Here is a 14,053-nt window from a genome sequence, read left to right as displayed (position 1 = left end):
AAACACTTCAATACCGAAAATCAAAGCAGGCATTTTCTTTCGGTATCCAAGCAACAAAACAACCGTACAAACATTATAACCCTTTCTCCAATTTCCAGCGACCTGCCCACGTTTTTTCGCATGTCTTCTTTTTTGAAATGTTCTGAGCACAAAAAGGTTGATTTTGTGATGAAGAATCCGTCCTTTCCATGCTGGCGCTTCAGGAGATTGCACCATCTGATTCGATGCTGGACGTCATTAGGAAACAAGAAGAAATGAAGACCTGTTGGATTGCCTGTTGTGTCATTATAGCTATTAGCACAACCAAAAAGCGGCACAGTGTCTTCCTATTCTTTTCGAAGAAGAAGGAAGAATATCCTGCGTAGCGAAAGTATCGTTCATTGTCGAAATATCTCGATGAAAAGGACAGAGCACCACCACATTTCACTAAATTCTCACTAGAACTCGCGATGCGACTCAACACTAACCTCGCTATCATGTTTGCGCGGTTACACATTCAGTATAGCGCCGGGAACTGTAAAAAGGGCTATAAATCTCTTTGTTTTGTTTGTTTAAACAATGAGGAGAATTTCAAAGTCCAGTCCAGTGTGAAATCTTTCACGAAGTATACCGTGAGGAAACTGGATCTAGCCGCCAAAATTGAGCAGTGTGTGTGATGTCCTCATGCAGACTTGTTGCTTCGAATTTTTGCATCTTTCTGAGGTAAGCTGTAGTTTTACACCCACACCAGTTGCGTGAGAAATGATTTTAACTTTAATAGTTGATACTTAGTCATTTTTACTCAACATTTAAGACTTAGCTTCGACACATTTGATGGATAATTATTCCAACCCAGAAATGTCGAGAGGTTGTGGAGTATCTTGCCGTCATTTAAATAGCTTCTGTGGAGAGTTTATTAAATTAAATTTCGAGAGTTAATGACTGGCGTTATATGTATATGGTTTCTTTTTTGTTTGTCAATAACACTACCAATACGAATTTGTCTAATGTATAAGAAAATTGTTAGTGGCCAAGATAAACATAACATTTCGAGTGAAAGTCAGTATGGATTTCGTAATAAGCGATCAACAAACCTAGCTATTTTAGAACTTGTGACAAAGATATCAAAAGCAATTGATGATATTAAACGATTTACCATGAGTGTATTTCTAGACCTCTCCAAAGCATTTGATACTGTGGATCATAATATCTTACTTCAAAAACTAGAGCACTATGGGATAAGAGGAGTTGCATTCGACTGGTTTAAGAACTACTTAACATGTAGAACACAATCTGTAAAATATAAGACAACCAACTCGAACAGTTTAACAGTCAAGTGTGGAGTACCTCACGGTTCCGTCTTGGGGCCTCTGTTATTTCTAATTTACATAAATGATATAACCAAATGTTCCCAGATATTATCATTTATTATATTTGCAGATGACACAAATTTGTTCTTAAATCACCATGATGTAATGACCCTATATAAAACTATGAATCAAGAACTCAAAAAAGTAACAGCTTGGCTAACTACAACTACTAAGTCATCTCTAAATATTAATAAAACAAATTTCATAATATTTAAAAGTAATAGAAAAAAGCTAAAACACAAAGCAAATGTCATTATTAACGAACATACAATTGACCAAGTGAAATATACAAAATTTGTGGGAATATACATTGATGAAGAACTCTTTTGGAAGTACCATATTAACCATATTGCTAGTTAAATCTCAAAGATGACAGGCATAATGGCCAGGGCAAGACATCACTTAACCTCTAAAACATTGCTAACTTTTTATCATACCATGATTTACCCCTACTTGAATTATTGTAACATCATTTGGGGGAGTACTTATCCGACTAGACTTCTCTCTATCTTCAAGATACAGAAGAAAATTGTGAGGATCATGACCTTCTCAAATTATAATGAAGATACAAGACCTTTGTTTCAGTTGTTAGAAATACTAAAAATCTAAGAACTAAACACATACCTGACGGCAGTTTTCATGTATCATATTACCATGACAAGCTTCCAGTATTTTTTAATAACTTTTTTATTACCAATGATAACTTACATTCTTAGAGTACATGAATAGTGTCACCGATACATATAGAATTTACTAGAACAAATTATGGTAAATTTTCTATGAGATATAGGGGAGCCATTGTATGGAACAGTCTATGGAGTGAGATTAGAAACATAAATTCTTACAATCTTTTCAAAAAATTGCTAAAACTATATGTTCAAAAAAATGATTTGTATTAGAGGTATTTGAGTTTCTATCAGCATGTTGAGAAAACAAAATAATTGTGTATTTGCAAATCTCTGATCAATAAGAAAGAATAAATATCCGCCATCTATTATTAGTAAATTATTTCAAATGATATTATAATTAAATTGGGATCTTTAAAAAAGCTCAGCAGAGCTTGCTAGATCTCCTGCCGTATCTTGTTTATATTGTAGTATCTATTATGTGATGTAATGAACTATTGAAGGCAAATAAACATCAACAACTTTCAAAAGGGCACAATTCAGAATAATCGTTTGGACTATGTTTAACATTTCACATTAGCATGTACATCTTCGTGATCGTGTAGTAATGTATTGAATACTCAGAGCTTAATCAGCACATATTTATTTCTACATGTTTTTCTCTCTAAAAAGAATGTTCCAGAATGTGTTCAGAAAGGAAGTCGATGTCTACACCAGGTTATTTAAGTCGCACAGTTTCAACTGAAATACACTTTATTTATCTGAAGTTTATTTATCTGAGTGGGTTTTTTTAAAGAGATTGTTTAACTTGCCTGGACCTCACACATTTCCTCTGTCAAATGTTCTTGAGATAAAGTGCTACTGGATTAACCTTTAACTCTAATATCTGATTGTTAATTCTCCTTTCTAGCTGCTACACATTTCCTGGTAAATCAGTTCTGAGAATTTGGTGTTAGATGAAGATAACTTAACGTGATTCCCTTGTTTTTCATTGCGCAACCTTTTCTGCGCATAACATTGCGACATCCAAGATGGCGGCTGTTCTTCTTGCTAGTGTGAGAAGAACATACAAGGGCCGCTTTTGCTCTGCAAAAGCTTTTGTTCGCAATAAGAATGCTGCAAATCAGCTGAAAACTTCCTGGTCTGCTCTTGAAAACCAAGAAAATGTAAAGAATGTGCGCGATTCGGAAGTCTGCAGTGGATTTCCTCTTCATGGCTGTCGAGTTGTAGAATTAAATGTCCTTGCTGAGGCTTTGGATGGGGCTGTGAAGCATGTGGGGCAGCTCTATGGCTCTCCAACTGCATAGAAGAAACAGTCTCTGGGCTAGCATCACTACTCTGCATATGCTGTTCTAACTCTGAGTGTGGAGAGACAAATATCTGTCGAACAAACAAGACCCACCGCAGCACCGGAACAACACAAGGGAGACCAATCTTTAATGTAAACACGAAGCTCGCTGCAGGTTTTGTTTACATTTAACATTGCTAAAAATGTGAAGGTGTAGTCTGATCGTCCGGGTGAGTGTAGTCCTGAGAAGGACTGTTGTTGGTGGCAGTGACTGACGTTTTGACAACCTGTGCGGAAGTCATCATCAGAGTCAAGTGAGTGATTGTTGTGATTGTTGTCAAGTGAGTGATTGTTGTCTACTGACAACAATCACTCACTTGACTCTGATGATGACTTCCGCACAGGTTGTCAAAACGTCAGTCACTGCCACCGACAACAGTCCTTCTCAGGACTACACTCACCCGGACGATCAGACTACACCTTCACATGTTACCCCCGGGTTCAAACCATTTACTGCATTGCTAAAAATATTGTTTTCCACCATTAAAGCATCCATTTAACATCTAGCCAATTTTTTAATAAGTTGAATCGACATATTTGAAGGATGCTACACACAGGCACAGGTCCTACCCATGTAAAGGAGTTGTTGTCATCCATCAACATACCATCACTTGGAGAGTCGGCGCTGAAGGCTCTCGAGAGGGAAGTAGGGCCCCAAATTGAAAAGTTGGCAAAGGAGTCATGTCTGGAAAGTTTAGAAAGCAAAAGAAACCTATGGAAAGATGATAGTGAAAAGGAAAATGTGGAGATAGGAGCGTCATATGACATGGCATGGTCTCCCTCACCTACAAGTGGTATAGGAAAGAGGCAAGGAAGAAGGGTTGAAGCAAGTTCTGATGGAGAGGTTTGACAACAAACCCAGAGTCTCTTCAAACAAGTGGGTGCTGGCGCAAATTATGTCAGTACTTTATAGGTAATGCAAATTAATTAAGATTGTGATTTGTGCAATTAATGTCCTGAAATAATATTTGCACGGAAAATGTAGTAGTCAGATGAGGACCAGTGAGACATTGAAGTGTGGTTCTGAAGTATAAAAAGCAAATTTTAAAGTACAGTTTGTAGTTTTTCAGAGTATACTACATTGTACTGTATATATCACTCCTGTTAGAGTGATGGGTGAAGAATTCACATTTTGCTGTGTATAGAAACCAAAAAAAAAAAGCATACAAAGAACAGAAATCAACAGTGTTTTCTTCAAGTTTCTTTGTCAAGCCTTTGTTGCCCCAAACCAAAAAATATTGAACCCTAGCTCAATGGAATTAACAAAATGCCAGCGCTACAAAATAGTTTCAACTAAAGGTTTATAGCTTCAAAATCTCATCAAATCTTGACTTACCTCATTCTTTGTTATTTTTGCACGCTTTCCAAGTATGAATTTCTGTGTTGGCGATATCAAACACATAAAATCAACCGGAAATAAGCTTCTCCTTGAATCCTGTACATGAAAGAGCAGCTAGACTAATTCATGAACAAGATGATCTTCAAAGTCTTAACTGGCTTCCCATGTCATACTTCTACAACAGGCGTTTACTGCTGTTCGTGTTTGATGTCATCAAATATAATGTTCCTGACAACCTTGCATATTTATTTACTTTAAAATCTGGGGGTAGATCTTCACGAAGGGGCAGCCAATTTGTTATTCCACATGTAAAATATGAAATTGGCAAACAATCTATTTAATACAGGGGACCAACAATTTTGACATTCCTTAATAGATTAATCAATATAAATGAGACAATAAGTAAAGACAATTTCAAGCAAATTTTAGGTAGATTTTCCAAGGAAATCAATAATTTCTCATTCAGAGCTCCTATGCTAGCTAACAAACACAATGACTATGTATATTTTTAACTTGATTTTACCCTGTACATTTTATATAATCTTAACCTATTTTTTTTTCTTATTACCAATATTGTTGTAAAATATATGCATAGGTATTTTTTATAATTTTTGGATGCAGGTCCACATCAGCCCTTGGCTGCCATATTATGTAACACATCCTGCTTTATCAATTAAATGTATGTATGTGTATCGAGTGCATACATCGAACACGATGGGCACCATTTTGTGTCTCGTCCCAGTCCTCACCATGCAAATTCTCCATCCTGACTACGATCTCAAAACCATGTCCAACTTTTGCGGCAGTTTGTGAGGAAACAAGCCCAGTGACACCCGATTTTTTTTCCAAGTATTTGCCATGAACAGTCTAATAAAGAACATATTTGAAGAAGATAAAAAGTTTGATAGTAGAAGGTGACTTTTTTTGGAAAATAGTTCCGTACTTGGTGTATTTTGGCCAAGGCGAGGACTTCAAGCTAACTGAGAAACTGTCCGAAAAAGTGCAAAATGCCCACAGCCAGGCAATCAAAAACAGCTAAAATTAAGCAATACTGCTTATTTTGATAAAAAGAAGGTTGGATTTAAAAATAAAATTTTGTGTCTTTCAAGTTACCAAGGCTAAATTGTGTATGAAGGTGATTTTAATTTTTAATGCACAACCAGTAAAAATACCCCATTTTAAGAGCTTGCTAAATAGTGAAAATAAGCCAACTGGGGTCTGGTCATTATGTTGGTTGGTAATGTTACTTTTTTATTACAGGACTAAACACTACACAAGTAGGGTTTATCACTGTGAGGATTGCTTTCAAACATTTCATGAAACTGCAGTACACTTACATGACTTTCATATATTCAAAATTAATTGATTGATATCGCTTCAACAGGTTTAATACAAACCAACATAATGACCATCTCCCAGTTGGCTTGTTCGCTCAGTTTATAGAGGACTGTACTGATCACAGAAGTCATAATTTTAAATCCCATATGGGCTTGAATTTTTCTCAGGCCTTATTTTCGCTAGTACATAAGTAGGGTTTATTACTGCGAGGATCGCTTTCATACATTTAATGAAGAGAATTACTAATTACATCTTGGGAGTGAAAGGATTACCAATGCTCCCAGTGACTCTTCACACTCCCGCGTTTGCAATAGGAAAAGTTCATAACAAAATCTTGTTTGGAGTCTTCAATTATGAGATATATTACATTGTAATTTTGTTTTGTACTCAACACAATTATGTTTGTCTCCAAGGTTCAAGGTGGGCATAGAGATCAATTTTTGTGATACTGATGATGATGATGATATTGATTTAGTTGCTTTTAGTGAAAAATTACTCTGGGTTATAACATATCTAATAATTATCTGTAATAATAGTAATGATGAAAATAATTCTGCAAGTGTGAGCCAACAGTTGATATCATAGTCTTGATATGGGCTCTTTGTTTTTGTGCTCAGGCTAAGAATGCATGATTTTCAGGAAAAAAAACTTTCACTCTGATGTGAACCCATGGACAGAATATGCAATACGGTTTAGAAATAGTCTTCACTTGCATTCATTGCAATACGGTTTAGAAATAGTCTTCACTTGCATTCATTGCGAGAGGAATATTTGAATGTTGAACTTGTTTGACAGCTTAGATGTACTTTGTTTAATGTCGCATCTCCCCATGGATAACAGAGATCCTACAATGGAGTTAGAAATATGAAATGATGTAATGCCACCAGTAGTATTGGCAACTGTTGAGAATATGGCATTGGATCACTGATTACTAATAAGTGACATTAACGTGTTAACTGTATCATGTACTGGGCAGAGGCAGATTAAGGACTTAAAGAAAGAGGGCAAATGGGCAGGGCAAAAAAGTTTGGCAGTAACAAAAACAGAACACAGAGTGGTGGAAATCACTGTGGGGGAGGGGGTTGGGGAGAACAGTACAGCTTCTTTGGCCCTCCAAGTACATTGTGGTAAGAAAATGAGTGATCTAATAAATTCATCATATTTTTTAAATCAGATTACTGGTGAATTTCATTGTCTGATTAGTGACAAAATTAATTGTGTGCTACTCATACTTTGAGATTAGTTACATTTCACTTGTGAAGAAATTACTGTATACATGTACATGTAAGAGAGAAAAATAATTTATGATAATGGTCTGAAGTTTGATTAAGAATGCTATGAAGATTCCATGGGTTATATTGATCAATTGAATCTCTTCATTGGTGCTGCTGCCAGTATCAAATTGTATTCTGGTTGCATATTGAGGAAAAATTTTAGACTGCTATTAGTCACTATTCAGCGAGATTGCAAATCTTTCAGACTTTTGAATAGATCAGATTCGTATGAAGAGATTTATATCAATTTCATTTATATCAGTAGTTGCAGCACCTGGGTACTTCTTGGGTTAAAATCTGGGCTAACAGACTTTTTCAGGGTGCTGTTTTGACATTTTTCGGCTGTAACAGTTTGTCATCATTGGCACATACTTGTCACTAGGCTCTCATATATTGTACATTTGTGTTGTTCCAGACTATTCATAGACTACTTAACACTGCAGTGGCATACTGAATAGACAGTGTGAATTCTCAAAAGCTATGGACTACAGAATTCAATTTCCCACGAGGCAACAACAAAGAAGTGTTTTGTTTACTCTGTTAATATCTAGCTCTGATACCCCTGAGCATGTTTTTCTTGTGTTTGTTTATCCAGTGATATAATTTTGGGGCATCTAAATTAATACAGCAATAGAACCAATAGGAAATCTTGCCCGAGTATAACGTCCCTGTCGGCTGATCGTGGTAGAAATATTAGAATTGGCTGTAGCATTAGAGGTACAAGTCGTATTGATCGGATCGAATTGTAAACATTTCGAGTATTTCCCACGGCACGAAGCTTGGATTTCTCCACCGTCGCTCTCAACGCTTGATAAGCGCTTCTTTCTGGGAATTTCTCGATCCTTGAAGATTCCCTTCAATTTATCTTTGAGCTCTTCAAGATGAACAGAGGCCTTTTTGAACTTGATCAATTGTCGGTAGCAAGCAATACAAACTGACAACTCGCTAGTCGCTGAATAGCAGCTCACATTCACATCCAGACAGGAACTAATATTCGCCGGAAAATCAAAAGAACTTATTCCAAAAACATAATTTTTTTTATTTGAAAGAAACTGATAGATTCTCTGAATCGTAAAAAGGCCACTCGTCCGGATAAAATATCACCAAGGGCTATTACTGTTTCCTCTGAGGCATTGGCAGTACTACTTACCAACCTTATAAATCACTGCATAACCATCCACGCTTGGCCAAGTTTGTGGAAACGCAGCAATGTGAGTCCCCTTTACAAGAGGGATAGTCCTACCGATAAGGCGAACTATCGTCCAGTGTCTGTGTTAACATGCGTCTCTAAATTCTTTGAAAGAGTTTTGCATGACCAAATGTATGAATTTGCAAAGTGGATACTAAGTAATAGTCTATCAAGCTTTTCGAAGGGTCACTCATGTGCGACTGCTCCTTAAAATGACTGATGATTTCAGAGCTTCTCTGGATAATAAGGATCATTGTATTGCCATTGCAGTGGACTTATCAAAGGCCTTTGACTCAATCTCTCTTAGCCTACTTATTTCCAAGTGGAAAGCTTATGGCTTTACCGAAAGCGCAGTGAACCTTATTCGTTCTTATCTGCATGATAGGTTGCAACGAGTTAAGATTGGTAATAACTACTCAGATTGGAAAACAATCCAACATGGTGTTCCTCAAGGATCAATATTGGGACCTCTACTTTTCAACCTATTCATTAATGATCTCACTTATTTTGTCAAAGATGCTAAACTAAGTCTTTATGCTGATGATACGTCACTGTATCGGTCACATCCCACTCAATATGCGTTAGAGTTAAGATCTCAGAGAAAATTCGATGTGCTGCAGTCATGGTTCAAGCGTAATTACTTAAATATAAACGAATCTAAAACTAAAGTATTGCCTTTGGGTGATAATCCGCCATGTTATGAATTGTTTGCTGACCGTACTAGGCCTCCCTTGAATGTGGTACACGATATGTCGAAAAGCACATGCCATTTACTAGTGAGCTAATGCTCTTTCCTTCAGTTTGAGACGAAGTAGGCCAACAACAAACAAGTGCCTCTTTGCTGTATTAATTTGGACAAAACGAGAATCATGCGCTCTAAAAAAATAATTATTTTCCGATCATCGCTTTACCAGCTTGTTAAACACATTGATCAGTTTGAGATTCGGTAGCTTTCTGGTTGGCATGTATGTGCTTAAAAAAGAGAGAGCTTTATTTTACATCATTACTAACACCCCCTCTGGCATTTGACATCATTACTAACAACCCCTCTGGCATTTGACATCATTACTAACACCCCCTCTGGCATTTAAAATGCGGGCGTGAGGTATGCTCGAGTTTATATTCTAGTTTGGGTTCTGGTTCGAGTTCGAGTCGGACTTCGAGTTACACTTCGAGTTGTGGTAATGTTTTTAGATACGGTCGAACCTGTAGTAAGAGGTAGGATGTGAAAACCCTGAAAGTTTTGTTCCCGTTAGTTGCTGTAATTTTCACCTCCATGATTAAGCGGCAACCACTGTTAGTCATTCGTGGTAAACCTTTGCCAACGTCCTGTTTAAACTGACCTCCATCAGTACGGAACGGCCATTTAAACAGGAGCTACTAAATTATATCTGAGAATGATCTTTCAAGTAAAGTTTAATCCATTTTTATCTCAGAAAATTAATGTCTTACACAGTACGTTTCAGTTTTTCTTTTTGGATATTTTGTATTGTGGTCAGCATTAGGCCATTTCGACCTTCGTAATCTACGGTCCTCAACCATTTTTCTAGTGCAGTTTTTTGTCAGCCATACATTTTAGAAGTATCCAATCTTTGTGACATGATATGGTTATGAATAAATTATTGAAATTATTTCAAAGGTAACGCACGCATCCGGTCACTGTGTTGTGAGCTGTATTGCACATTCAATAAGATAGACATTTAGTAGACAAATTTCACAAGATATAGTGTTTCATTTCATTTCGCGAACAAGAGCCAATTATGTATTGTGATCTGCTCTTTTCTTTCTACTGAAAATATCATTGAAAAGGTGTAATTCATAACCGTGCTATCTTGCACGTTTTAAATCGTTGAGCAGAGTAAATTTGGAATCGCGCAAAGGAGGAATTAGGTGTCTTAGATTTTCTGGGTCTGAGTTTTTCAAGGTCTGAAGTATCTTGACACCCTCCTTATTCTAATCCACAGTGAGAAATAATAATTATGATTATTTATTCAGATCCCAGTTGGCCAAAAAAATTTTTCCTTCAACACAAGTTGAACTTGATTTGTATTTTGAAATCTAACTCAAAGTCGAATCCAAACTCGATGGTTCGCTCTTCATTTCGATTAGCTTGTCCTCTCAAGGCTTTAGGGACAGAAAATGAGGTCGAAATTGTGATTTAGGGGAGTAGTTTTCGTCTCTTAACTTAACATGCTCCGCCTGCCAACGGCTTTTTTAATGGAAACTGGTTGCTATTTCGTTTGTGAATACAGAATAGTTGAGGTATCACGTTAGGTACATTTTGCCAACAAATACCAATTACTCTAGTTTTGCCTAAACTACAGAATACAGGGCCATAATCACGCAGGAGATGAACGCGAACACTCTCTTTATAAGAATCTCGCAGTTTAGAGCCTTTATTTAGGAACATTATCGAGCCTTACTGTAACAGAACGAATCAAGCCAATTAAAATTCTTACTGTTAAGTAATTACCAAGCAGCATTTGTTTCATCTTCATCGCGGTAGTCTTCATGACACAGAAAGTGTGATAAAATCTCACCTTATTTTTCTGCGCACTAGTTTGCTTTCGTGTTCTGTTGTATGTCAGTTTTAGAAAGATTTTTGCCGAGAGTCATCAAAGTCAGCTAACACATTAATGCCACCAGGCAAGCGCTAACTGGAATTTTCTCAATGTTTCAAAGTCATAAAATTAAAAGTCAGAGTAGACGAAGAAGAAAGTGGTCGTTACAACTGAACCCCTGAAGTCAGTGCGACCCAATTTAAAGTCTTCAAAATCTATTGAGCTAAGTCTCCGAAAGGCAAAAGTTCTTCCACCGAAAAATCCTCGCCAGAACTCAACACTTGCCGAACGCTAATATTTAAAGCCATCCAAGGAGGATTACAAACAACAGCGCCATTGTCCTTAAAAAAAAATTTAACACGTAACAACAGGCAAAGTATGATACAAAAGAAAAACTGGTAGTGAAACATATTTTCTTTAGAAATTGCAAAACACAATGGGAGCAAGAGAGGCTTTGCATGGATGTATGAAACAATTCTTAATTTTAATTTAGTCTGTACTCAAAGCAGTTATGTCTGTCTCCAAGGTTCAAGGTGCACACAGAGATCAGTTTTTGTGATACTGATGATGATGAAGAAATTGATTTAGTTGCCTATAATTAAGAAAAAAAATACTCTAGTATAAAATTTCTAATAATTATCTGTAATCATCGTAATAATAATGATAAAAATAATTCTGCAAGTGTAAGCTAACAGTTGATATCATAATCTTGATATGGGTTCTTGGTTTTTGTGCTCAGGCTAATAATGCGTTTTAGGGAAAAAAAAAACTTTCACTCTCCATGGACAGAATATGCAATACAGTTTAGAAATCTTCACTTGCATTCATTGCAAGAGGAAGATTTGAATGTTGAACTTGTGTGACAGCTTAGATGTACTTTGTTTAATGTTGCATTTCGCTGTGGATAACAGACATCCTGCAGTGGAGGTAAAAAATTATCCTGATCGCATCTACAATCTATATTTCCCCTCCACCATCTACAGCTTCTGTAGATATTTGCCCCCCCCCCCGGAATATCTCATCCATCCGTTTATGACTCTTCCCATGGTTCAACTCCAAAAGAGCTCAAAATTAAAACCACTATGAATCGAATGTCGATACTAACCTTCATATTGTTATTCTGTTACAGACAAGAACAGTAAAAAGGCTTATCGCGAAACATTTAATGCCTCCGTGACAAATGTTTTAAAATAGTAGAAAAACTTCGCGAACATATCAAAGTTCATTCGGATGAAAGGACGATGAATAGCAATGCTCGCAACAAGGGCTTTAGCCAAGCAGGAATCCTTCGCAATCATCACAGCAGACACAAGAGAGAAAAGCCTTTAAAGTGCATGGATTGTGACAAGCGCTTTAGTCAAGCAAGAAGTCTTCGCCGTCATAACAGGGTACATACTGGAGAAAAGCCTTTTAAGTGTAAAGTTTGTGACAAGTCCTTTGGCCAAGCTGGAACCCTTCGCCTTCACAACAGGGTACATACTGGAGAAAAGTGCTTTAGTCATGCAGGACGCCTTCGAGATCATCAAAAGATACATACTGGAGAAAAGCCTTTTAAGTGTAAGGTTTGTGACAAGTCCTTTGGCCGACCTGGCACCCTCCGCCGTCACAACAGGGTACATACTGGAGAAAAGCCTTTTAAGTGTAAGGTTTGTGACAAGTCCTTTGGCCAAGCTGGAACCCTTCGCCTTCACAACAGGGTACATACTGGAGAAAAGCCTTTTTAGTGCAAGGTCTGTGACAAGTGCTTTAGGCAAGCGGAACATCTTCGCCGTCACAACAGGGTACATACTGGAGAAAAGCCTTTTAAGTGCAAGGTCTGTGACAAGTGCTTTAGGCAAGCGGAACATCTTCGCTTTCACAACAGGGTACATACTGGAGAAAAGCCTTTTAAGTGCAAGGTCTGTGACAAGTGCTTTAGGCAAGCGGAACATCTTCGCCGTCGCAACAGGGTACATACTGGAGAAAAGCCTTTGAAGTGTAAGGTTTATGACAAGTCGTTTGGCCGAGCTGAAAGCCTTCTTCATAACAAAGTACATTTGGGTGAAAAGTTTAGCTGCTGGATTTGTCAGAAGTTATTTCGTACTGAGGACGCCCTGCAAAAGCATTACGATGATCACATGGAAAAAGCAGTTCGTACAATCATCTAGGTTAAGCAGAGAATTCTGGTTTTGAGACAAAGTCTTATGATGTTCTCAATTTAAATAGCTGGACCTGAACTGTTGTGTTTAACTTCTTACAATTACATTTTCAAACATTAGCTATACACCTTGGCGAACTTGGCCACTTGCAGTATGCTCAATCATTTTTACCTGCTCCTGTGTCAATTACAGTTCTGTTTGTTTTACAAGTCTGAATGAAGCTTACTCGAGAAAGCTGAAATTGTAATCAAATGAATGCGTTGTAATTTTAGGTTGTTTTAAAATACTTTTTGAGATAAAGCATCTACAATTAAAATCTTGCTTAAAAGTGCTACTTTGAAATATCTAAAAAACATAAGCGTTTTAATGCAAATCCCATACACGATTATTTTAGTTAACTAAGTGCAGATCACGTTCAGTGGAAAATTTAGCCTACAATATAATGCATTAACATTACAAGCTCTTGATCGTATATCCAACCAACCATTTTCGATTTAGAGTTACAGTGGACGGTGGGGGAAGAGGGCAGGGAAATAACGTGCGCAGCAAGTGTTTCTATGGAGTTTTCTACAATGAAAAGCCGATTTTCGTAGTTTTGGACGCGCCTAAACTAGGGCGACAGCGAAAACGTGGAGGATGGGAGGGGAGAGAGGAGGGGAAGGCTGATAACTGCAACGACTTCGCCGAAGTCCGTCGTGTTGCCGTAAAGGGAGTGGTTGTAGTCATATTCCAAACGTTTAAAAACTGACACGTACGCAAGGGTTTCTAATTCAACTTTAGGAAAGTTAGACGTTCAAAGTTTAAAACGATTTTAAGTGGTCAGCGGTGCTTCGCCGAAGTCCGTCGTGTTGCCGTAAAGGGACTGGATGTAGTCAAATTCCAAACGTTTAA

General features: G+C 37.3%; 1 pseudogene across 1 annotated transcript; it reads left to right on the top strand.

The window, feature by feature from the left end:
• Window positions 1-501: 501 nt before the first annotated feature.
• LOC148716368 (uncharacterized) lies at window positions 502-13,478 on the top strand (annotated as a pseudogene). The gene is made up of 2 exons (XR_015995262.1): window positions 502-702; window positions 12,154-13,478. The product of XR_015995262.1 is annotated as an uncharacterized LOC148716368 (transcript).
• The last annotated feature ends 575 nt before the right edge of the window (window positions 13,479-14,053 follow it).

This window comes from Stylophora pistillata, chromosome 14 (assembly GCF_964205215.1).
Source record: "Stylophora pistillata chromosome 14, jaStyPist1.2, whole genome shotgun sequence".
NCBI classification, from domain to species: domain Eukaryota; kingdom Metazoa; phylum Cnidaria; class Anthozoa; order Scleractinia; family Pocilloporidae; genus Stylophora; species Stylophora pistillata.
Note: the sequence above shows the minus strand (reverse complement) of the source record. Positions and strands in the feature narration are given on the sequence as shown.